We start from the raw sequence: 26357 nt of genomic DNA on the forward strand, positions 1-26357 counted from the left end.
ATGTAATACGGGAATCCATTTGATTTACACAGAAAATGCTTCCCAATTTAGCTAGAACTATTGTAGGTTTCTACAGGTATACCTGGTTGTACAAGATTGGATCTATCTCTTTCCTGTATAGCGCTACTTGTAATATAAATATAAAGAAAAATAAAAATCTCAGTATCCTTTTTGAAATATTTTATCACAACATGTTTCGGACATTGATGCCATTTTCAGGTGATATGGAGTATCAATAATAAAAGATGTATGAATTTATTTATAATAATAAAATTATAATAATATAATACAAAATTTTATTTACTTCATATCATTTGAAATTTTTTTTTTTTTTTTTTTTTACGTCCTAAAGACTCCAGTCATGGAGTATAAGACAAGTCATGATATTACATAATAATTCTAACACTAAGTAGTTCAACCTAGTTTAGGTTTGAAAGGAATTCTTGTACACTATAAAAAGCTTTATCAACTAAATATTTTTTCATTTGTTTTTTGAAAATCTTCAAATCATCATTACTTTTCAAGATTTGAGGTAGCTTGTTATAAAATTTCCTACCAATATAATCTGGTTTTTGTTCAAATAACCTACTATTGTGACTCATTATATGATAATCTGCTCTGTTTCGCGTATTATACTCATGAACATCTGAATTCTGGATCACACCACTCGTTTTCACATTGTAAAGCTTTTTTTTTGAAGGCTTCACACATGTATAATCCTGTAATGCTACTTTTTAAATGTCTCACGTTGTGTCGGCAAATCATGTAGAGCGGTTTTTTACTCGCCTCACATACGTAGAGTGAATCTTGCACTGAATCAACGGTGTTGAGGTTATAAATTTCGTAACTGCGTGCGTGGACGCTAAGTGTACACCAGACTGATTGATTCACTACAAGATTCAATACAATTGTCGGAATCGCAGGAGGCCTAAACGCTCGCTCACCCTTGATTCTTCTTATGACAGATTGTATGGTGATGAAACTTTTATAAGTAGTGTAGCGGACGCTAAACACTGAATACGGATACCTTAAAATTATTACCTGTGAAGAATGAGCATACAAAATCATACAGGTCGAGCAAAAATCCCGATGTAGATAATTTACGGGACTGCGTCTCTAATAAGTTCTGAAGGATTAAAATACGGTACTTGGACCAAATATCGTTCAGAATATATTTCGAGAACAGAGTCTTGCCGGGTTTTAAGCTCTATTGTAGGAAATTATATGATCTCCGGCTGCATCTGCTATACAATTGATGTATTCGCTCCTAAGTCGAGGTTGGTAACAGATAAAAGCTGATATATGAGCAGGTAAGGACAAAGAACAAATATCTCGATCTGACCCCACTCACTACATCCACTTAGACCTGTTCCAATATCCAGCTTAATTCAATTATTTCAATGATCGTATTCGATCGGTTCCTGATGATATAGAACGTATCAGACACAATAATTGACAGGCTTAAGAAATAATCGAACTCAGAAGACGAATTAACAAAATTGAAATATATTATAATAAAATATATGATCTCACAGTGCAGATTCAGAATATGATTTACAGATTGAAAGTGGTTTAACATTAACAAAAATGATTAGCAATTTTCTTGTACTTGCATGATACCATGCATGATTCGACAGAATTTTACAATTGATAAAATTTAACAGTTTTGAAAAAATAGTGAAAAATGAATAAAAAAATGTTTTTTAAAATTGTTCGGGGTCGTGGTTCTGGCAGCGGAGGATAGTTAATCAACTACAATTTCTTATGAATTCTATATGAATAAATTCTAGGCTCTTAATAACTAATAAGCGCTTGTCGGCGTGGCCAATAATTTAACGAAGAAAAATTTTATATTTTCTGCACTGAAATATTTTTCGAAGCGTAGATTGGGGCCCCTTTAAACTTATAACTCACGTGAAATTCCTTGGCGGTCGTGGTTTTCTTCTTCAGATCAAAATCGTTTGATCGGCAGTGGTCCAAGCTTCGGTCTCAGCACGTGGGGAATTTTAATTTAATATCTCCTTCACCAAATTAATTAAGGGATAATTTAACTTTAAACTTTTAATTTATCGATTGATGAAAATAGATTTACAAATAACAATTAGAATAGCCTAAAATATTGGCTCACAAATAAAACATATAAAATCGAACGAAAATTTTTACGAATAGATCTTGGTAACTTTAACGAGGTCTGAATGGTGAGGATTTCAAAAGGGAAGTGAAGTCTTTTTTCTAAGCTTCTTGGCTAGAACCTTTTTTTCTGAGAATCTCGGTGTAATAAATTTGCATGAAAATTTGCCATTGGTAGAACGATTGTGACGTAGACGTGACGTCAGTGGCATGCAATAGGATATAATTCCTTTAATTACGATAATAATTCACTTTTATATAATTCTTAAAACTGCTTAATCTCCTGGACATAGTTCCTCTTATACAATGTACATGTGCTAGCATATGTGATAGGGCAAGTTTGTTGTCTGATAACAGATTAACATGTGTTGTTTTCAAACGATCACCTTTTTGGTGCTATTTCTATGCACTATGATTGGCTTAGACTTGCCAAAGAGGTTTAATCACCATGTGGTTCATTTGAAATAATAATTAATAAATGAATATTCTTATACAATTTTTATTATGTCTGAGACTGTTATAATTAATTTCTGCCATCTTTATCAATAATATAATGTTCATGTTATGACCTAGTTAGTTACAATAATACCTGACATTATAATATAATTTTTTAAGTAATAAATAATTTCAACAATAATACATACATTTTATTTTTTATTCGAAATTCTTGGTCCTTTATTTATGGTGTAAAATCTGACAAAGCATTTATTGGAACCGGTTCCACTTGTTACTCGTTCCGCTACTACGTAGACATCATGTCGTCATTTTGTCCGTCTGCGCTGGCCAGTGACGTCACAGTCAAGGTTCACGGTACTGCTTTAATCAAGTTGGTTTTCTATACTTTTAGTCGTGTTATTTGCCATTGCAATTTTAATATTTGTACTATTCGATTTTTTGGAATTTAATTTGTCTTTAGGCATCTTACTTTCTAGATATTTGTTACTTTTTCACCAAACGTTTGCAAACGTTTTCGTACGTGGCTGACATTTCCGCCTTCCCTTTTTGTTGCTAGCGCCTTTAGCTTGTTTCTTGTCTTTCAATGGAGTCTAGTCGGGTGTGCATATCTCGCGCCCGGTCTAAACTTTTCATCCAAAGTCATCTGATCTACGGAACGTCTTTAAAAGTGAATTATTCTTCCAAATTAATTCATTTATTCTATTCTTCAATTGTGATTCAATTATTCATCGATTTCTTCACTCATTTACTCTGATAAACTTTATCAAAATTGCAACCTCGTGTGGGCGTTTTTCGCTATTCATCGGATCTACGGAACGTTTTTAAAAGTGAATTATTCTTTCAAATTAATTCATTTATTCTATTCTTCAAGTGTGATTCAACTATTCATCGATTTCTTCGCATATTTACTCTGATAAACTTTGTCGAAATTGCAACCTCGTGTGGGCATTTATCGCTATTTATTTGATCTACGGAACGTTTTTAAAGTGTGAATTACTTCTGCAAATTGATTCATTTATTCTATTCTTCAATTGTGATTCAACTATTCATCGATTTCTTCGCATATTTACGCTGTTAAACTTTGTCAAGTTCACAACATCGTGTGGGCTTCAATTGCCATTCTTCTACAATTGGCTTCACCTCGTGTAACTCAAACTTTCAAGTTCATCATCTTTACCGTTTGGAAATCATTCTAAAAATTCCACAACTTGGAGGTTGGATTATTCGTTTGGAATTCTACATGCTTCCTTTGGGGGATTTGCCTGCTGTGGTGGACGCTTCCATTCTTGTCATCGCATGGCCAGATCAACATTCGCTTGTGATGTCCTGTTCTCTTGGGTTCTGCAGATTCATTGCCTGTCTGCCTGGCTGCATCTCCTCTTCAAAATTTTATTCAGGTTACGTAAATCGTTCTATTCAATTTTTATTTACGTATGTATTACATAATTGATCTATTAATGTCTATCTTGACATTCAATTCACTGAGGCCACTGACGCCTATTAATTGTTTCATTAATGTCTATCTTGACGTTCAATTCACTGAGGCCACTGATGCCTATTAATTGTTTTATTGATGTCTATCTCGACATTCAATTCACTAAGGCCACCGACGCCTATTAATTCATTGGATTTGACAGCTACCCTTGGCTTTACAAGTGATTTTCTGAGGCCAATGACACCTATTAATTGTTTTGTTGATGTCTATCTTGACATTCAAATCACTGAAGGCCTATGACGCCTATTAATTGTTTTATTGATGTCTATCTCGACATTCAATTCACTAAGGCCACCGACGCCTATTAATTCATTGGATTTGACAGCTACCCTGGCTTTACAAGTGATTTTCTGAGGCCAATGACGCCTATTATTGTTTTGTTGATGTCTATCTTGACATTTAAATCACTGAAGGCCTATGCCGCCTATATAATTGTACTCAATAGTAGCAACTATTTCATTGGATTTGACAGCTACCCTTGGCTTTACAAGTGATTTTCTGAGGCCACTGATGCCTATTAATTCATTGGATTTGACAGCTACCCTTGGCTTTACAAGTGATTTTCTGAGGCCACTGACGCCTATTAATTGTTTTGTTGATGTCTATCTTGACATTCAAATCACTGATGGCCTATGCCGCCTATATTTCAATGTATTTCATTTGTTGAGCACTATTTACAGCTCATTGTCATTTGTTATTATTCCTTTTGTACTATTGATGTCTATCTTGACATTCAAATTCACTGAGGCCACTGACGCCTATTAATTGCTCAATTGATATCTACTTGACATTTAATTTACTGAAGGCCTATGCCACCTATATTTAATGTATGCTATTTGTTGAGCACTATCTACAGCTCATTGCCATTTGTTATTATTCCTTTTGTAAATCATTGTCATTTATTATTATTCCTTTTGTAAATCATTAAGATTGAACTTTGCAGCAATAACTTTTCATTATAGCACTCAATTCATATTCGCAATTCAGGTATCATTAATATTACCTTTTCGATTATTGTCAGGCTTCAATGGTCATTAATGTCATTGACCTAATCTCATTTAAATTTTGTATTTCTCTAACGTTTTATCACATATTGTAAGTTTCCCAAGATTTTTCAACTCAGTCTTCTTACAATTGTTTTTTTGTATGTGGCCATCTGCCTATTATTATTTTATTATTATTAAATCTTATCTTGTTCATTCATTTAGTCTTTTATTGGCGTACTTACCACACTTCAAGCTATCAGTATTTTTATGCACAGAATTCAAAGATTTATTTGTAGGTATTAATACCAACTATCATTCACAGTCCACTGCCCTGACCTTGGATTCTGTCATAAAAATTGGTTCATCCCGGCCAGATTTCTTGATCCAGTGTTTATCTAGGATAATTGTTAATTGGACCAATTGGATAAAAATTGGTCCTCCAGCCCGTTCATTTTTGATCTAGTGTTTACCTAGGATAATTGTTAATTTTTATTACCCATTTCTTGGTCCATTGAACCTTAGGGTTTCAGTGACCGTGTGCCTAACAGTCTAGCTTGACGCCAATGATTAGGTCCCACTCTAGAGTATATTTTATTCCATTGTACCTTTGTATGTTTATATTGTTTAATATTAAGCATTCACACACTTGTTTCAAATTTTCAGTACTGGCTGCAACTCAAAGCACGCTGCGACGTGTATGCACCAGCTATCAACTATCTTGTACCCTGAGAGACTGAACCGCACTGAACTGGTCACAGACGGCTATTGCGCATTGAGAAAACAACATACGGCAAACTACACCGCCTTGTGAGCTCGCTACTTGACTCGCCGCACAGCAAGCTTGATACAACTTGCCTCAAACGCACAGGCGTGCCTCTCTGCGTACCGGACCAGCGCCCAAAGTTGCTTGTTGGCGCAGCAATCGCATTGATACAGTGCAGCATCGTTTCGTTCACTCAGGTTTTTCTGTTAGTTTTTAAGCATGTCCGTTCATGAGGAAGATTCACTTCCTGAGCCTTCTGCTCTTTCCAATGCAAGAGACAATTTACACCACGAAATAGATTGGTTCATAACCAGCTATAGCGATTATGTTGTGGACACTGAAGCCACTTATTATCAATTGTTGACTGTCAAAAACGAACTAGGTTCACTTAGAATTAAGTATGATAAAATCCATGAACAGTTATGGAATTCAGAGTTGCAAACACAAGATATTTCAACTCATTTTGAAATACTTAATAAGTTTATCTCCATTACCTCTAAGGCAAACGCTGCATTAACTGCTTTTGAAAGCAGACAACGCAACAATGAGGCCACTGCTGGTGCTTCCCAGCGGCCAACATCTCAAAACTCACATTTGGCAAATTTTCAGTTGCCTCAGATTCCGCTTCCACGCTTCAATGGGGAGCTTTCAAAATGGCAAGCATTCTCAAGTGCTTTTACCAATATTATTGGTAACCAAGATAATATTAATGACTCATTGAAATTTTTCTATCTTCGTCAATCACTCAGTGGTGAAGCTCTTGCTAGAGTGGAACACATTGAAGCTGACGAAAATGGTTTTCAGCTTGCTTGGAACCTCTTAAGGGAGAGGTATGACAATAAGAGATTAATTGCTGCCAGGCACGTCACGGCAATTGAATCTCTGCCTACCATAAAGCGTAACTGTCCGCAATCATTACGGGCATTCATTGACTTTTGCAAGTCCCACATTACCGCGCTCGAAGCGCTTCAACTTGGAGTCCAAATCAAGGACTTATTGTACATGCACAAAATGTTGTTGCATTTGGTTACTGCTACTGTTCGAGAATGGGAAAAGAGTGTTGGTATACACGACATTCCCACCATTGATAAATTTTGGAATTTTTTGGAATCACAATGCAAAATCATGGAAGCTGTTGCTTCAAGCTCAGCTAACCATCATCAAGGAAATGTACAGCAAAGTACATCCAACTCGGTTGGTGCTCATAGCAAGCCGAAGTTCAATCAAAATCAATCGAATGTTCAAGCTAGGATGCAGGTTACTACCTCTTCTATGTCACCTTGTAGTTTTTGTAATTCTGTTGGTCATTTTCCAAATCGTTGTAATGAATTATTGAAGTTGCAGGTTACTGATCGTTGGAATGCTGTCCGTGACAAAAGGTTATGTTATAATTGCCTCAAGCCTTTCGCACCAATCATGTTTGTTCGGACAAATCGTGTACACTTTGTGGCAAGAGTCACCACACTGTTCTTCATAGGTCGTATCCTCAATCACGAGACACTCAGCCTACTTCTAAGGATAAGGTAACTTCAAATGTTATTCATTCTCAATCTTTTGCTCCCTCCAAGGGTAAGAATGCTGTTTTGAATTCCGTCATGGATCAGAATGCGGAAACAACTAAGCAAGCTGTTTCTCATGCAGAACAGCCTCAGAAGAACTCTCATGTCACAATGAGCTCCACTTCGTCGCTGTGTTTGCAACAGCAATAAACTGTCGCCTTGTTACCTACTGCCGAAGTTTTGGTTCAATCTTCTAGTGGGGAATTTATTAAAGCAACCGCGCTTTTAGATTCTTGCTCTGATTGTAATTTGATGTCAACTAGGTTGGCTGAAAAATTGTCACTTGCTGCTTTGTATTCTGACACTTTGATTCATAGTGTAGGTGAGAATAAGACCAAATCATCTATTTCTCATTCAGTTTGCTTGTCCTCATCTTATCGTTCGTGGTCGGTTGAAGAAAATTGTATTGTAGTTGATAGCATATCATCTAATGTTCCTAGTGTGAACATCGATCTTTCCAAAATTTCAATTCCCGTTGAACTCAAATTAGCGGATCCATTGTTTGATCAATCTAAACCTGTAGATTTGTTACTTGGTGCTGGCATATTCGCATCGAATACTTCAGCCTGGTAAATTGTATTTAGCTCAAAACGCTCCCATTCTTCAGAAAACCAGTCTAGGTTGGGTCATATTTGGTTCTTGTAAAACTATTCGTCCTATTGCAGCACCTCGTTCGTGCCTCCCCGCTTCACCTGTGGCCGCTCCCTGTAGGGTCATGTCAAATTTTCTGACTTCAAATGATGTCTCTCATCAGTTAGAGAAATCAGTTCAGGTATCAGTTCAGGAAATCAGTTCTCAATCAGTTCAGGTATTAGCTACTACTTCTTCTCGTAATGATGTTGTGATGATAAAACAGCTGTAATATTTATAATCTGTTATCTCTGTTACTAAGACACATATTTAATGTCGAATAAATGCTCATGTTGAGTCCAATTCTATTACAATTTATTCAACATTAAATATAAAATAAATGGGTCCGAAAAGAAAAACGAGTAAACGTCAAGATTTAGTCAGTGAAGGAGAAAACGATTCGCAAAACCAAATGCTTGGAAAAATACTGAAACCAACAGTTTTATCGATTGACCAAGATTCAGATGAAGCACCGAAAACGTGGAGACATTGGAAGGTAACATTTTTAAACTTCTTGAAAAACAGTTCAATCCCGAAAAAGGATGAATTGAATGTTTTGATCAATTATGTGTCACCGAATATTTTTGAAAGTATTTGCAATTGTATATCATTTGAAGAAGCTATAACAACTCTTGAAGAAAGCTTTATAAAACCTCAAAATGTAGTACATGCACGTTACTGCTTATCTAAAGCAAAACAAACCCATGGAGAATCAATTGATCAATTCTATAATAAACTAAAACGGCTAAGTTTACCATGTAACTTTCAAGCAGTCACGGCTGACGAAAACAAAAGTGAATATATCCGAGATGCGTTCATCTCCGGATTAGAATCATTGAAAATCAGACAACATCTTTTCGAAATGAAATCACTAACTTTGCAAGACGCTATCTCACAAGCACGAATGTTAGAGAATGCTGAAAACATTGCTAAAGAATACGAAACCAGTTCAGAATATGTTAACACAGTCCTAGCAAACGAGAATAAAAATACCGAGAAAACGACTTTAGTCCGTAATTCTTACCAAAAGAAGATTCAATGCAGATTTTGTGGCTATAATAATCATACTGATAATAGCCAATGCCCAGCAAAAGGACAACCATGCCTAACTTGTAATCGAATAGGCCATTTTTCAAAAGCATGCAGAGCACGAAACAGTAAAAAAAACCAAATGGTATCTGCCACAGTAATTTCAGCAGCAAATACCAGCACTGACCTCTCAAAATGTCTTGTTCCTATACGTGTTAATGGAATAGATACATTGGCACTATTAGACACTGGGAGCACAGCAAGTTTTATAGATAAGAACTAGTAGTACAATCGAAGATGAAAACTATGCCATATTCCAATTTGATTACATTTGCTTCAAGTGCCTGCAACACTAAAACAACTGAGTGCGCTTTGAGTGAAATATATTTCCAGAACGAAGAATATAATGATTTTCCTTTGATCGTATTGAACAAATGTTGCGCTAGTGTAATTTTGGGACACAATTTCTAAAGAACTTTTCATCCATCACTTTTGATTTCGGTGGATCTAAAGCAGCACTACAACTGAATGAAGACAATGACGCAAGAAGGCCTACTTATGAAATTAAAAAGTGTGCTCTAGCCCAGCTACAGTAGAACCTGTCTCATTGTTTCGTGATCTTCAACCGGACTGTCGGCCTATAATAACTAAATCGAGACGACATTCAGAAGAGGATAACTTGTTTATGATGAATGAAGTCAAACGGCTTAAAGATGCTGATATTATAGAAAATAGTCATTCTTCTTGGAGAGCTCAAGCATTTGTTACTTCAAGAGAGAACCAAAAGAAACGTATGGTATTGACTATTCACAGACCATCAACAAATTCACGAATTTGGATGCCTATCCACTACCACTAATGGAAGAATTAGTCAATAAGGTAGCGCAATATAAAATATTCTCATCTATTGACCTGAAATCTGCCTATCACCAGATACCAATCTTGCCTGAGGAAAGGCATTTCACCGCATTTGAAGTTGGACACAAACTGTATCAATTCAAAAGAATTCCGTTCGGAGTCACGAATGGAGTAGCTGCTTTCCAGAAAGTGATTGATCAAATCATAGAACAAGAAAATTTGACATCATGTTATGCCTATTTAGATGATTATTGTATGCAGAAGGACCCAAGAAGAACATGATGAAAATTTAGAAAATTTCTGGAGAGCAACAGAAAAATATGGCCTCACGATTAATGAAGAAAAGTGTAAAATATCTATGGAGAATTTAACCTTTCTGGGATTCGAAATTGGTCAGGGTATGATTAAGCCCGATCCAGATCGATTGATACCACTCCTTGACTTACCAGCTCCAAAAAATCAGAAAGAATTGAAGCGTGTCCTTGGAATGCTTGCACACTACTCCAAATGGATAAAAGAATTTTCAAAAAAGATCCATCCACTTGTGCATAATACTCACTTCCCGTTGAATGAAGAATGCAGAATATATTTGAATCATTAAAGAAAGAAATAGGATCTGCAGTTCTAGTGCACATTGATGAAAAAGTCCCGTTCACTTTGGAAACTGATGCCTCAGATTACGCTATTGGAGCAGTATTAACACAGAATGAGAGACCAGTGGCGTTTTTCTCAAGAACTCTTTCCACATCTGAAACTAGGCACTCTGCAGTGGGAAAAGAAGCTTATGCCATTGTGGAATCAATCAGGAAATGGCGACATTACTTACTTGGACGAGAATTTACACTTATCACAGACCAGAAATCAGTTTCATTCATGTTTAGTAATAAACAAACCAGCAAGATTAAGAATGACAAAATCCAATGATGGCGCCTTGAATTGTCAGAATATAAGTTCAATATAATTTATAGAGTTGGAAAAGAGAATATACCAGCAGATACACTATCAAGAGTCTGTGCCACTGTTGGATGCCATACAGATATAAAGAAACTGATAAAAATTCATGAGGACCTGTGTCATCCAGGAGTTACTCGACTCCATCATTGGACCAAAACAAAGAACTTACCATATTCAATAGATGATGTAAAAGAAGTATGTTCCAAATGTATTACATGTTCTGAAATGAAACCACGCTATGCCAAAGGAACTGGCCGCCTTATCAAAGCAACTCGACCATTTGAACGTCTTAATATGGATTTCAAAGGCCCACTACAATCAAGTTCAAGGAACAAGTATATTTTAGTTCTTATAGACGAATATTCCAGATTCCAATTTGCCTTCCCCTGTCCTGACATGACTACTAATACAGTAATAAAACACCTTACATCACTATTCTCTCTTTTTGGTGTACCGTCTTACATACATTCCGATAGAAGAACATCGTTTATGTCATCAGCTTTGAAAAATTTCCTACTATCAAAAGGAATTGCCAGCAGCAGAACATCGCCCTATAATCCAGCCGGTAATGGGCAAGTCGAACGGTACAATGGAGTTATATGGAAAAGTGTGATGCTAGCCCTAAAATCGAGAGGTTTGAACAACAGTCACTGGGAACAAGTTCTCCCCGATGCCCTTAACTCTATTCGTTCCCTATTATGCACAAGCACCAACTGCACACCACATGAGCGGATGTTTTTACATGCAAGAAACTCAAGTAATGGAAAACCTTTACCAACCTGGCTATTGACACCTGGACCAGTATGGTTGAAGAAGATGACAAAAAAACTCAAAACAAGAATCGCAAGTTGAAAAAGTTGAATTAATCGAGAGTAACCCTGAATATGCGTTTGTTCGCCACAACGACGGCAGAGAATCGACAGTCCCACTTCGCCAGCTCGCCCCATACCCCATGAGTGCCGATTGATATTGAGGGGGGAAGATTGTGATGATAAAACAGCTGTAATATTTATAATCTGTTATCTCTGTTACTAAGACACATATTTAATGTCGAATAAAGCTCGTGTTGAGTCCAATTCTATTACAGATGTTATCTCAGGCATAATCAATAGTTGCTCAACTTATCACAAAATTGTTCGTACAACAGCGTATGTTCTACGGTTCATTCATAATTGTAGGAAACTACAATTGTAGGAATTGTAGCTATCTCTGAAATTTCAGAAGCTGAAAATTGTATTTTCAAATCCATTCAAGAAGAGGCCTTCTCTGCTGAACTTAAAGCATTGCATCAAAATCAGGAGCCATTGCCTAATAGTTCTATTAAAGCCTTGTCACCATTCATTCATTCAGATTCTCTGCTCAGAGTTGGTGGACGTTTGCAAAATGCAAATGCTTCCTTTGATTATAAACATCAAATATTGTTGCCCAGCAATCACAAATTCACTCGTGCATTGATTGTTGCTCACCATCGTCGTCTAAGTCATGCTGGTGTGCAGGCCACCATGGCCAGTGTAAGACAACGATTTTGGTTTCCCTCCACCCGTCGCACCATCAAAAGTGTATTGCGGCATTGCATAATGTGTTTTCGCCTTTCGGCTCTTCATTCTGAACAAATCATGGGTAGTTTACCAGCGGCCCGCGTTCAGGCTAATGTTCCCTTTTACAATTGTGGTTTGGATTATGCCGGTCCTATTTCCATTCGTGTAGGTGGCCCCAAATCTCGTACCTTTTCTCCACCACTCTTCAGAAAAAAGACCCATTCCTCCACCACTCTTCTGAAAAAAGGCAAATGGCTAAACGATTGTGAAAATTTGAAGGTCGGTACGGTTGTCATCTTGAAGGATCCTGGTTCCGCGCAGTCCACTTGGAAGCTGGCGCGCATTACTGAAGTTCATCCCGGTAAGGACGACAAGGTTCGAGTTGTCACTGTTCTCACTCCCTCTGGCACTTTTAAGAGAGCTATTTCGAGTTTAGCACCTCTTCCCATTGATGAGGATTCTAGTTAATCCCCTTGCTCTTATGGTTCATGTTGTATTTTTAGGTTGTTTTTTTCCCCTGATTCTCACATGGGGCCCAGTTTTCAATTTCCAATTGCCTTGCCAGATTTTACATATTTCTTACTTTTTCTTATTGTGCCATACCCCCATATGACACAAGGGGCCCAGTTTATGTAAAATCTGACAAAGCATTTATTGGAACGGTTCCACTTGTTACTCGTTCCGCTACTACGTAGACATCATGTCGTCATTTTGTCTGTCTGTGCTGGCCAGTGACATCACAGTCAAGGTTCACGGTACTGCTTTAATCAAGTTGGTTTTCTATACTTTTAGTTGTGTTATTTGCCATTGCAATTTTAATATTTGTACTATTCGATTTTTTGGAATTTAATTTGTCTTTAGGCATCTTACTTTCTAGATATTTGTTACTTTTTCACCAAACGTTTGCAAACGTTTTCGTACGTGGCTGACATTTCCGCCTTCCCTTTTTGTTGCTAGCGCCTTTAGCTTGTTTCTTGTCTTTCAATGGAGTCTAGTTGGGTGTGCATATCTCGCGCCCGGTCTAAACTTTTCATCCAAGGTCATCTGATCTACGGAACGTCTTTAAAAGTGAATTATTCTTCCAAATTAATTCATTTATTCTATTCTTCAATTGTGATTCAATTATTCATCGATTTCTTCACTCATTTACTCTGATAAACTTTATCAAAATTGCAACCTCGTGTGGGCGTTTTTCGCTATTCATCGGATCTACGGAACGTTTTTAAAAGTGAATTATTCTTTCAAATTAATTCATTTATTCTATTCTTCAAGTGTGATTCAACTATTCATCGATTTCTTCGCATATTTACTCTGATAAACTTTGTCGAAATTGCAACCTCGTGTGGGCATTTATCACTATTTATTTGATCTACGGAACGTTTTTAAAGTGTGAATTACTTCTGCAAATTAATTCATTTATTCTATTCTTCAATTGTGATTCAACTATTCATTGATTTCTTCGCATATTTACGCTGTTAAACTTTGTCAAGTTCACAACCTCGTGTGGGCTTCAATTGCCATTCTTCTACAATTGGCTTCACCTCGTGTAACTCAAACTTTCAAGTTCATCATCTTTACCGTTTGGAAATCATTCTAAAAATTCCCCAACTTGGAGGTCGGATTATTCGTTTGGAATTCTACATGCTTCCTTTGGGGGATTTGCCTGCTGTGGTGGACGCTTCCATTCTTGTCATCGCATGGCCAGATCACATCGTCGCTTGTTGATGTCCTGTTCTCTTGGGTTCTGCAGATTCATTGCCTGTCTGCCTGGCTGCATCTCCTCTTCAAAATTTTATTCAGGTTACGTAAATCGTTCTATTCAATTTTTATTTACGTATGTATTACATAATTGATCTATTAATGTCTATCTTGACATTCAATTCACTGAGGCCACTGACGCCTATTTATTGTTTTATTAATGTCTATCTTGACGTTCAATTCACTGAGGCCACTGACGCCTATTAATTGTTTTATTGATGTCTATCTCGACATTCAATCCACTAAGGCCACCGACACCTATTAATTCATTGGATTTGACAGCTACCCTTGGCTTTACAAGTGATTTTCTGAGGCCACTGACGCCTATTAATTCATTGGATTTGACAGCTACCCTTGGCTTTACAAGTGATTTTCTGAGGCCACTGACACCTATTAATTGTTTTGTTGATGTCCATCTTGACATTCAAATCACTGAAGGCCTATGCCGCCTATATTTTAATGTATTCCATTTGTTGAGCACTATTTACAGCTCATTGTCATTTGTTATTATTCCTTTTGTACTATTGATGTCTATCTTGACATTCAAATTCACTGAGGCCACTGACGCCTATTAATTGCTCAATTGATATCTACTTGACATTTAATTTACTGAAGGCCTATGCCGCCTATATTTAATGTATGCTATTTGTTGAGCACTATCTACAGCTCATTGCCATTTGTTATTATTCCTTTTGTAAATCATTGTCATTTATTATTATTCCTTTTGTAAATCATTAAGATTGAACTTTGCAGCAATAACTTTTCATTATAGCACTCAATTTATATTCGCATTTCAGGTATCATTAATATTACCTTTTCGATTATTGTCAGGCTTCAATGGTCATTAATGTCATTGACCTAATCTCATTTAAATTTTGTATTTCTCTAACGTTTTATCACATATTGTAAGTTTCCCAAGATTTTTCAACTCAGTCTTCTTACAATTGTTTTTTTGTATGTGGCCATCTGCCTATTATTATTTTATTATTATTAAATCTTATCTTGTTCATTCATTTAGTCTTTTATTGGCGTACTTACCACACTTCAAGCTATCAGTATTTTTATGCACAGAATTCAAAGATTAATTTGTAGGTATTAATACCAACTATCATTCACAGTCCACTGCCCTGACCTTGGATTCTGTCAATGATTTTACTTTTTTTTAGAAATAATATTATAGCTTGCATGAATCTGGCATGATATTTTAGAATATGTTGAATCAGTCAGCTGTGTTTGAGCTGCTTTAAAACATCTGATCGATAGTAAACAAAGTGTAACCTCAAAATTCAATGAGTAATTCATAAATGGTTCGTGCTTTATTTGCAGAATAATTATAATTTTATTAAATAATTCTTTAGAAAATATTCAGTACAGAACGGTACTCTTATCTGATATACAGTTACTGATAAGTAAGCTTTATCGCTCGGTCGCTAAACCATTCCTTTAGCAAATTCTTTCATTTTAAAAGGTAATCACAATTTTTCTCTCTTGTCATGAGGTCTATTTAAAAGATTCATCACAACATGCATTACAACTTCATATACATACAAAGATGGCACAGTTAATAGACCAAGCTTTTTAAATAAAGGCCTACAAGAGTCTAACCTATTCACTTTCTCTATACATCTGAGTGCCTTCTTTTGAATCTTAAACACTCTGTCCATATTTTGTTGAGATGAATCACCCCATACTAAAATAGCATACCTAATATGAGATAGTATAAGTCCATGGTAAGCAGTTAACAGTAGTTTTTTATCATTCAGCCTAGCAAGCTGCCGCAGGACAAATACCCCAGATGATATCTTATTACATATCCTCTCAATGTAAGGATGCCATGTTAATTTCCTGTCCAATATAATTCCCAAGAATGCTACTTTCTCTTCTTGGTCTAATTCATTTTCCTCTACAAACACATTTATTTCTCTATCCTCTACTGAATTATATTTACTTTTGAATTGTAGGAATTGACATTTCTTACTATTTATTGTTAATTGCCTTTGCTTCAAGAATTGGACAATTGACTGTACTCCAGTAAAAGCATTTATTTCTAGACTATCTAATAAATAATTGTTAAAGATAAGATTGTTAAATGGCTTCAATGTCCGAAACATGTTGTGATAAAATATTTCAAAAAGGATACTGAGATTTTTTTCTTTTTATTTATAAGATTGGATCTTTATCTTATAAATAGAATCTACTTGTTATTATCTATCAAGATCGCAACAAACACACACTTCTTCATTAATCAGATAGTTATCAATCTAACATATTCTTATTTTCATCATATCTCAAGTCATTTTTTTCGTAACCTTTTCAAATATCAAGTCTTTTATTCTTATTCCGTTCGATGGTCAATATCTCTTTTGGAATTTCTATATCTTCAGACAAATATAATCATTCCAATCCTAAAAATTGATCAAAATACAAGGCTTTGTGTTGTGAAACAATAATGCCAGTAGAAAGCTTCCTGAATCCAGGAAGCCAGATAGAATCCTCAATTTGACTAAACACTTGAGTGATCCAGCGGGAAGTTTGGGTTTCGCGACCCATTTCAACAATTGAGGAGAACTTCAAAGTAGATAAACAGACAGTATAAATGCTATTCGAGCGTATTTGAAAGCTCTGTGAGCACCACAGCCGCACTGAAGTAGTTCCTCCAAATTCCTCTTGAGATTCACCAAAAACTGTCAGCATTGCTTATATAGTACAACATTATAACTATCCGACCGATGATGACAGTCTCCAGTGAATCTCACTATAAAGAAAGACATATGAAGCTGAAAGCGTCAGCATTACTTATATGATATAACATCAATGCCTCTCATTAAAACAATGCTGACAGTATCATATGAATCTTACTGTAATGAAAGACATATGAAGTTGAAAGCGTGTATGGGAGAGATTTGTGGAAAGCACTCCGAATGTAATGGCAGTAATCTTCGGAGGAGATTTTGCCAACGTTGCGTTTTATGGCAGCCTTGAGGATAGTAGAGCGGATTTGGATGGTGTCTTACTGCACCGTTCCTAGTGCATAGTGGGCTGGAACTGAAGCTTTTTATGTGAGACAGTTTTTTCGAGAAACAACGAAGAAGAAATCTTGTGAAAATAAGAAGTTTTTCCTTACTGAATTACAAAAATGTCATGAAAAAAGTTTTTCTCAACTAAATTACCAAAAAATGTAATGAGAAAAGTTATCTCAGAAGTCAGGACTAGACGGAAGTTGAGGAAGTGATTAAAGTTAGTCAGTTACTATAGTATTATCAATGAATGATAAAAGTAACTGTAGTAAGTACCAGTGGACAGTAGAAACTACTCGTAGTGTACGTTAGAGTTGGAAGACATCAGGGATGCAGTAGAAGGTGATTGGCTGATTTATTTGATCCACTAGTGCTCATGTCTGCCGATTGACATTGCTTAACGATATCTTCTTTCTCTTCTTCACCCGAGCCTATGTCCCATGTATTGTAGAGAAAAATTTCTTATAAGCCAATAATTCTTTAGAAAGTTAATTATAGCGAATGTGTATAATATTACTTTTGGTACTAAAAATATCAAACACTATTCTAATATGGCATCAATACCAGTTCTTCATAAATAGACTAAGTCGATTTGGGTGGTTACAAGAGTGATCAGAGTTGATTTCGAAAAGGGGAAGTCAAATTCAAACGTCCAAGTAGTAACTAATGAAAACTAATACCAATCATTATATTAATTGAAATCTCAAGTTAATTTGAAACTTTACTCTTCAGTTTAGAATGAAATGTTGTTAACATTTGTTGCTGCTTAGCAATCCAGGGTATTTGATAACATATTAATTGGAATTCAATTCTAACCAACAATAAGGTCAGTCAATTTTCATGTATTTGTATTTCAATATTATCAAGAATTTAATAGCGTTAAGATAAATTTGATCTCATGCTTATTTTCATTAATATTCCATTGAGCTTATTCTCCTCATCGATTTATGTCACAAAAATAAATACAAGCCGGCTCCAAACAACCCTCTCTTGATTTACTCTGATGGCTAGTTTAAAAGCTACTCTTAATTAACTTCGATAGAAATTCAATAAACCCCTTCACTTCACCGACGAGAGTTAAAAATATCAACCATGCTCAATATATTTGATAAATCCTGTGCAAAATTGATCAACTCCCTCTATAATAGCATCTCATTGAACAGTAGAAGCGGATATTGGCATCATTTTGATGTGGGCGTCTCTGCAACTAGGACTTCAACATCATTTGAGAGAGGATTTGGCTTCTACCTGATTCCAATCTTTTGATGTTGCATCCGGGCTCATACATCATGTAACCAAAACATGAAATATGTGGAACCGACAGTGATTGATTGTTAGAAATGGATTGAGAAGATTTCAACGCCGAAATCTGCAAGAATTAGTTTAGTGTTCAATTTTATGTGCAATAGCAGATGTAAAAAATAACTAAAATTTAAAAATATAAATAATAATTATAATATAATAATAATTATTTATAAATGATTTTTATGTAAAAAATAACTCAGTCCTTGACCAATAGAAATCCGAACCAATGGATCTTACCTTCTCCAACATCATTCTTATCAATAGTCAAGATAGAATAGCTTATTAGTCTCTAATAGGTGCTATATCTACTATGTGGCGAGTATGTTGATGAACTAAGAAGGATCTTCAAGAAATAGGCTTGAAAGTTAAGGATGCCATTATTAAAATGAAAATGAACCACTCTCTTAAAACGCAGATATTCTATTTGCCAAATATGCACAGGGAGATTGACGAAAAAACGACTGATGCAGAAAGATGACAACGATCCGAGAGAATGAAGAAAAATATTGCGCTGATCGAAATGCCAGACAGCTTCAAAACCAAGGACGATTTTAGTTGATTGACCCAAGTTGTCCAGAAAAGAAAAAAATCATCTACCATAAAAATTTCATAACTAGTGCTATAATATATCTAATTCATGTTTACTGAATAAAATATTCAGCATATTGCAACAGACCACCGACTTGTCGTTTACACTTTGAAACCCATAATCACAGAATACAGCATATATTGTATTCTGTGCCCATAATCAATCAAAGCAATAAATTCGCACTAGTGTTGACAGTGTTGCATTCGGAGTTGCCACTCAAAACCGAGACAGACAGTTTGCAGAGATGAATTGCTGATGAAACAACTTATTTCACCCTCCGAAGAGCATTTCGTGGCCCATTAGCGCATGAAAGCGTTTGCTCTTCGACTCCACTCTGCTCACTCTCCATCAGCATTCCTTCCAAATAACATTGATGCTTCCTATTCAAACAATGCTGACAGTTTGAAGTGAATCCAACCATAGTTTGCTCACGTTATACTGACAGAATGCCTTACAAATAGCATCAATCCTCCCCATTGAACCGATGCTGACAGATTCGAGTGAATCTGGCCATAGTTTGCTCACTTCACCGCACTTACATCCGACAAATATGGGCTGTATGTTGTATGTGGGGTCGGACATTCATGTCAGACTTTGCCATGTCAGTGTGGAGAGAAGGATTCAGGCAAGCACTCTACTCGTGTACTTTCGTCTACCTGGCCCCTTCTCTAACATTTTCTCTCATTCATTCGTTTTCGAATCACTTTACCTTCCATACTTTCATTCTCCGTTTCCTGCCTCTTTTTCTCTTCTACCCATGTAATTGTATCCATAACTGCCTCCTCCGCTTACATTTTCTCTCATTTATTGGTAGAGAGTTAGTGGGGAGGATATTTTTAATATTCTTTCCGAAGAATGGACATTGATATGTCCAAAGCTCCGCCAATTTATGTAGATGCATAACAATATGATTATTATCTATAGTTATCATATTACAAATTGCTTTTTCATATCATATACAGTTCAATAATTATTTTCTTAGTCTATATTTTATGTAAATTCATCTATAATTTTGCTGTATTGTAAGCTATTGTATATATTAAGTGTATAAGCCAGTATATATTGTAATCTACATAAATAAAGTACTCAATCAATCAATCAATTCATTCATTTCGTTTTACTTTTCCTTCTGTACTTTCATTTTTAGAGAACATATTAAATGTGTTCCTGCCTTTCTCTCTTACTCTCTCTCTCTCTTTCTCCCACCCATGTAATTTCATCCATACCTGCCTCTTTTTCTTGATTTTTCCCCATTTATTGGTATCCGTTTCACCGTGAGTCACTCTTATTTTTTGGATCCTTCATCTTTTTCTTCTACTTACTTTTCGTACATTCTCACCCTTTCTCCATAATGATGTTCATTGTTCATCGATCATTTAAGTATTTTGCTTTACACATATAGTCGCGGCTTTCTTGGTCCTCTAGTTGTTCTTTGAATTTTAACCTCATTTTCCACTGATCACACCATCTCATGTACTCTTCTCTTATTTCTTCCCCTTCATCTTCTTTTGTCTCTCCTCTTCTCTTGTGTTCTCTTCACCTACTTCGTTAATCACGACATTCATTTAAAAAATATCCTTTTTATGTACCTTTTCCCAATATCTACTTCTATCAGTCCCTCCCAGCAGCTCTTCCACAGCTCTTCACAGTTCATTACAGCTCATACATTACAGCTTATGTCATAAATTTTATCATTCCATTACTGTCGACTTTTATTCACTTCAATTCGATTTAGAAGCCCCATTTTTCTACTGATGTGTTTACCCCTTATCTTGTTTAACATGTCTACACTTATGTGGACAAATTACATAATGTGATGCATGAGAGTACTGTATAATTTTTGCTTCACCATAAATTATTTAAATTGCCATTGAAGAATAATAGGCTACTCATTATCCATTCAAGCATAAGAGACTTATGTGAGCCACTTCCAACAAAGACGAAATTTGGCATTATGAAAAAAAAACCTAATCAAAGAGCATGATATAAATGTAAGTCTACCAAAGAATCATCAAAGCACAAAGGTAGGAAAACCCGATGAATATAAGAAAAAATAGGACTAATAAGGGCATGGAAACATGATATAAAAGTCATTGTAACTTCAAATATGGACACCCATTGTGTGGTACATAATTGAAAGCCCTTTAGAAATAAGAAAGATGGCATCAATAAAAATGCTCTGTGATACATGTATCCAAGATGACGGCTGATTGGAGTTTTAGTTTTTTAAAGAAATGAGGGGTTGTAACTCAAATATTTTAAATCTAAACACAGATTGTGTGATACATCATTTGTAAGGCCTTTTCAAAACGAGAAGATGACAATAGAAATGTTCTATGATTCTTTTATCCAAAATGACGGCTGATTGAACTTTATCAATTATTTCTTTAAAAACTAAAACTTCAATCAGCCGTCATATAATATAACATGTTTGTCTGTTGATACAGTATGTTTTTCTGGGTTATTGACATTTTTGAAAACTTGGTAGTTGGTCTAAAGATTTTAAACAGTATCGAGAATACACTTCAAGGAAGAATGATACAAAATCTTGAGAATAGTTCAAGAGACGGAGCTACAAAATAAAGACTAATCAGAAGAGAGTATTCTATGCTTGACATTTTATAATTTCACAATAATGTTGAATTGCAGATAATCATAGAGTGATGAGACAACCGAAAATATTTATAGAGGATACAGTTTAATGAAAGATATTCAGATTGAAACCATGCGTTTTGTCTCACCTTCAAGTATCGAATACTCTGTCCTGATTGGTCGTTATTTTGTAGCTCCGCCTTTTTTCGGATTGGTCAGCAATTGATTGAAACTTGGTTTAAGACTATGCCACTAGGAAGCGATCACTATGGGTAATGTACAACTGCTCATTCCGCAAGACGACAAGGGCTGTCCACTTTCTCCTGATTGGTAAGGAGACGAAGTTTCAAATTATATCACTAGATGGTAGTGATAACAGATTGATGTACAACATTTCAAACAAATTAAAATTAATAATAAACTACGAGTATGATCTTAGTAGATTATTGAACATCTCAGAACTAGCGTTAGCTAAATCTGTGGAACAAATTTAAACTTTCTGTTTTGATTGATCCTGTTAAATAAGTAGGTATTAAACAGAAATAGTAGATTTTTGGGCAGATGATTTAATTATTTTGGAAATTCTCCAATCACACTGTTCCTAGTCTAAGGGAAATTAATTAAAAATGCTGAAATAATCCACATTTATCAGTTAATTTTTGAGAATATTAAAAAAAAAACATTCTCACGGAATACGATTGTAGCCAATTATTGGGAATCAACAATTTCATTCGAGTAATGCGTCCTGATGACCAACTGAATGTACCCACATAATTCCACAATTTTGAATTTGGATGATATCTAGAACTGGAGATGAGTGAATCACTGTCATTTCAAAATTTTGAATTTGGCAGATATTAAGAACTGGAGATGAATGAATCACTGTCATTTTAATAGCTTGTATAGCCCAATACATGTATATAGTTCTATTACCTGTAGATTTGTATCACATCTATGAAGAGCAATTACATGAAATGAGCATGTAGCAAATTGAGAAAAATACTGACTGTTTAATTCCAATTCTGTCCTATAGAATAATCAGTTATAATTTCCTCAATTTAGTCTTTTGATTGATGATTGAGTCTTTTGACTCACCAATATCGGTTGACGATCCACGAACCACTGATGTAAATAATTCAGATATGTTATTTCTCCATTCACGATTAATCGTCAGCACACTCCATCAATAGAAGCACAAACATGTCAATTATTCTTGGTCATTTATTGGAATAATTGCTCGATTCCAATATTGCAATCCATGTCGTATTGACAGGAGATTTCCAAGTGTCAAGGTTCTCCATATTGGCTCGATACGTTTGTTATTCCATGGCGTTTTTCAGTCAAAATGCATGATACTCGCCTCTTGCATCAACATTGCATGAAAACCTTTTCATCACGTGGTAGATGTTGGGTGTATTGGATATTGGTCCTACGAGAACGTTACTTCCACTCCGATAATAGTTGCTAGCTTGAATATTCCACCTGTTTCTCTCTCATATTCACAATATCATTCCGTCCTTGTTCAATTTTGCTCCCTCTTTCAGGCAGTTAATCTCTGCCTCTTACCCTTTTTCCTTTTTTTTCACTCGTTTGCTCTTTTCCAATTTATCTCCCCTCTTTGGTCCTATGTTTCCTATATCGGTTTTCTCTTTTCCTCTCTTTCCTTCTTTCACTCGTATGCTCTTTTCGATGTGAATCCATTAGAACTGTATAGGAGGGTTGAGTGGGAGAGAGGGCCGGATGCGCCCTAACTTTGCCCTCCAGTTTAAAATAAAGGCAGCCTATCTATCTATCTGCAATCCGAATTCTTAATTCTCCATCCATCACTTTTTCTAAATTTTCTCATTCAAGTATTATTCAATCTTCTATTCCTTGACTTGATACTTCGCCCCTTGACCTCTCTACTCTCATTTTCCTCCCCTACTCATTATCCATAATTCTCCCCTCTTGCTTTTCTTCTCCTCTTCTTATTCACCAGTTTTCTCTGTTTTCATTTTTTTCTCTCTTTTTAACTTCACTTGAACCTCTTATATCTCTTCTCTCGCAATCTTTTCATAATATCTTACCTAGTTCTCTCATACATCTCTACTCTTGTCCCTCTTTCAATATTTCCTCTTTTTCTCCCTCTCCCTGGTTAATATTTTTCCCTCTCCTTCAACTCATTCATCTGTCTTATTCCTTTTTCTAGACGTCCTTTTTCTCTCTTCCCTTTCTCATTCGATCTAATCTAATCTCTCTCCAATCTCGTTCATTCCACTTATCCATCATTCTGTCATCACTAGTCTTCTCATTTTTCTGTAGGCTACCTCTAATTCTCTCCTCTCTTACACATTCTCTCCTCTCCACTATCTACCTCTTCCCTTCTTCTCCCTTCTCCCATTCTGTTTTGTATCCACGTCCACTCATCCACAATTCCGCATCCCCTCAGTACGCAACAATGCTCTCTTTACTGGTCTCTCATGAATATATTGATCGAGCATCCACTTCGCAAATCCCCGAGCTCTTCAAAATCCATGGAATGCCTCCTCCTCATGAGAAGTGCAGACCAGCTTTTTGTCTCTTCGGTTTTATCAATCCATCCTCACATCATAGGAGCTCAGTTTTAATACACGTCTCCACTTGTTGCGGTGGAAGCATCAAGCTCTGTTTTCAGCTTTCAGGTTGTGAGTTGTGAGCATTTCTCCCCGTTTTAAAACTAGTTTTATAATCAGATCATCTTTTGTGAAAAGAGATTGAAAACTAGTACAGTATATAAAAATTCCTACAAAATACATTTCCTCACTAGTTGCGATGTAAGTATCGAGTTATACTGTCTGTTGCATTCAGATTTTGAGCTAGTTTCTCCTTGTGCTTAGCATCAATAATTTTATTTGATGGATTAACAATTCCTGAACTTCGACTACGTGAATAGTGTTAACTGTTTGAAGTCAATAAATCATTATTTTTTTATTTGGGATCGTATGGTTATCAATCATTCACTTTTTATCAAAAGTCAAATCCGTATACTAGTACAAAAAATCTTTGAAATAAGTCTTCTTTGAAACTTGAAGATACTGTTTTCAGAGAAGGTAGAGGATCTAACAGTGAACATTCAAGAAGATTGTTTATCAATTGACGATCTTATTTTCATTGAACGGTATCAGAAGTTCAAGATTATACCTGGAATATAATGAATTCGAGGTATAAGGGTTTCAAAGTTTAAGATTGATCCCAATATTCAACTGATATTCATAGATTCACTATGATGAACATCGAATCACAGAGTTGATCCATTTGAATCAATTTACTCTTCACATCAATCATAGCCGTTATTATGCTGATTATCCAAAGTTTTTATTTCAAAGTTCACGGTTAATCCCAATTGAATCAATGATGAACATCGAATCGACAGAGCTGGTTTGATCCAAAGATGTAGGATGAATCAATTGACTCTTCACAACAATCAGAGGCGAAATTACAAGGGTTATTATGCCGATTATCCACTCCGATACGGACTCCTTGCTTTGTGATCTGCTCTATTCTATAGGCCTGCAGGATTGGTGTAATCGGGTTACAAAGCCCAATCCTGAGTAGAATCTTGGCTTAGTGCCTCTTAATCTCATCAAATCTCACGTGCTAGCTACCAAAATAATCTCTCCAATATGTGAAGAGGGAGGATTGAGATGTTGAGATGATGTGGAATGCCTTTGATGCAATTTATGGTCAAGACATCTATATAATATATATTATGCTAAAATCTATACTGAGATACACACCATTCTGTCAGCATTGATTGAATGAGAAACATTGCTGTTATACATAAGAAATGGTGACAGTTTGAAGTGAATACCTCGCATGCGACCCACTTCCTTTGATCTGTAGTGGTTTCAGATTTGATGCAATCTATCACCATATATGTATCATCATGTATCACGCTATTGTATCGTGATACGGGAACGGCATGAATGATACGTTAGCAACAGTGATAAATCTCCTCAGCGCTTAATCATGTGGGGGTTTAGGCGGCGATTATGAATGTCAAGTGTGGCTCCTTTGGAACCGTGATTAATATTCGAGTCCTTGAATGGAAGCCAGTCATTAGATGCAACTAGGTTTCAGGTTGAAGGATTCGTTCGACTAATGGTCCTTAATCGTTCCACTCCAAAAACAGCTTTAATTCATGATAGCATAACAATAAGAATATGTATCTTATCGTTGATCACCATTAATCAAATAAGAAAATAATTTTTATTATATTTTTCACATCAATGCACATCGTACAGCATAGCAGTATTCGTTCAATGTATGTTCGCTCTCCCTGAAATTTCATTTTTTTTCTCTTAATATAATTTTCATAAATAATAATAATAATAATATCGAGTGACCTGGCTGGCTCAGGTCTGGTGTCAGAGTTTTCAGGTCGCAACTGATCAATTTCAGGGCCTCTGACATGACCTAACGACTGCTTTTTAGGCAGCCGGGACCGACGACTTAACGTGTCCATCCGAAACACGGGAGTGGCCCGAGATAAATATCTTGCCCATTTATTTTCATAAATAATACTGATGACTCTAGTACCGGTATGCATTGTCAATTATTTATATTATCACCAAAGTTTGTACAAAGTTTATAAGTGTTGCATCTCTATTCTTTATTCTTACAATAAGCATATCATCGAAATGATCAGAAGAGAAATGATAAGGGTATCTTGTGCTATTC

General features: G+C 35.7%; 1 protein-coding gene across 1 annotated transcript in view; it reads left to right on the plus strand.

Moving 5' to 3' along the window:
• The window catches only part of LOC111059764, a 154447-nt gene that overhangs the window by 40234 nt on the left and 87856 nt on the right, over nucleotides 1-26357 (plus strand). The gene's annotated exons all lie outside the window — the stretch shown is intronic.

Source organism: Nilaparvata lugens, chromosome 6, assembly GCF_014356525.2.
Source record: "Nilaparvata lugens isolate BPH chromosome 6, ASM1435652v1, whole genome shotgun sequence".
Classification (NCBI taxonomy): Eukaryota; Metazoa; Arthropoda; class Insecta; order Hemiptera; family Delphacidae; genus Nilaparvata; species Nilaparvata lugens.